This window comes from Arachis hypogaea, chromosome 17 (genome assembly GCF_003086295.3).
Source record: "Arachis hypogaea cultivar Tifrunner chromosome 17, arahy.Tifrunner.gnm2.J5K5, whole genome shotgun sequence".
Classification (NCBI taxonomy): domain Eukaryota; kingdom Viridiplantae; phylum Streptophyta; class Magnoliopsida; order Fabales; family Fabaceae; genus Arachis; species Arachis hypogaea.
In genome coordinates, this window is record NC_092052.1 from 49,521,072 (window position 1) to 49,522,227 (window position 1,156).

At 42.0% G+C, this 1,156-nt stretch overlaps 1 non-coding gene across 1 annotated transcript; it reads right to left on the reverse strand.

Moving 5' to 3' along the window:
* Positions 1-358: 358 nt before the first annotated feature.
* LOC112767825 (small nucleolar RNA R71) lies at positions 359-466 on the reverse strand. The gene has a single exon (XR_003185266.1). It is a non-coding gene; the product is annotated as a small nucleolar RNA R71 (small nucleolar RNA).
* Between the last annotated feature and the right edge of the window lie 690 nt (positions 467-1,156).

Below are 1,156 nucleotides of genomic sequence, written 5' to 3' on the forward strand. Positions count from 1 at the left end.
TGGTGACTTTACGGAACCTAATTCCAATTTACATGGAAGAAGCATCTCCATCCCTACCATTGGAGCAAACAATTTTGAGCTGAAACCTCAATTAGTTTCTCTGATGCAGCAGAACTGTAAGTTCCATGGACTTCCATCTGAAGATCCCTTTCAGTTCTTAACTGAATTCTTGCAGATCTGTGATACTGTTAAGACTAATGGAGTAGATCCTGAAGTCTACAGGCTCATGCTTTTCCCTTTTGCTGTAAGAGACAGAGCTAAAGTGTGGTTGGACTCTCAACCCAAAGACAGCCTGAACTCTTGGGATAAGCTGGTCACGGCTTTCTTAGCCAAGTGCTTTCCTCCTCAAAAGCTGAGTAAGCTTAGAGTGGATGTTCAAACCTTCAGACAGAAGGAAGGTGAATCCCTCTATGAAGCTTGGGAGAGATATAAGCAGCTAACCAAAAAGTGTCCTTCTGACATGCTTTCAGACTGGACCATCCTGGATATATTCTATGATGGTCTGTCTGAATTAGCTAAGATGTCATTGGATACTTCTGCAAGTGGATCCATTCACCTAAAGAAAACGCCTGCAGAAGCTCAAGAACTCATTGACATGGTTGCTAATAACCAGTTCATGTACACTTCTGAGAGGAATCCTGTGAGTAATGGGACGCCTCAGAAGAAGGGAGTTCTTGAAATTGATACTCTGAATGCCATATTGGCTCAGAATAAAATATTGACTCAGCAAGTCAATATGATTTCTCAGAGTCTGAATGGAATGCAAGCTGTATCCAACAGTACTCAAGAGGCATCTTCTGAAGAAGAAGCTTATGATCCTGAGAACCCTGCAATTGCAGAGGTGAATTACATGGGTGAACCCTATGGAAACACCTATAATTCCTCATGGAGAAATCACCCAAATCTCTCATGGAAGGATCAAAAGCCTCAACAAGGCTTTAATAATGGTGGAAGAAATAGGTTTAGCAATAGCAAGCCTTTTCCATCATCCACTCAGCAACAGACAGAGAATTCTGAGCAGAATCCATCTAGCTTAGCAAATTTAGTCTCTGATCTATCTAAGGCCACTGTGAGTTTCATGAATGAAACAAGGTCCTCCATTAGAAATTTGGACGCACAAGTGGGCCAGCTGAGTAAAAGGATCACTGAAATCCCT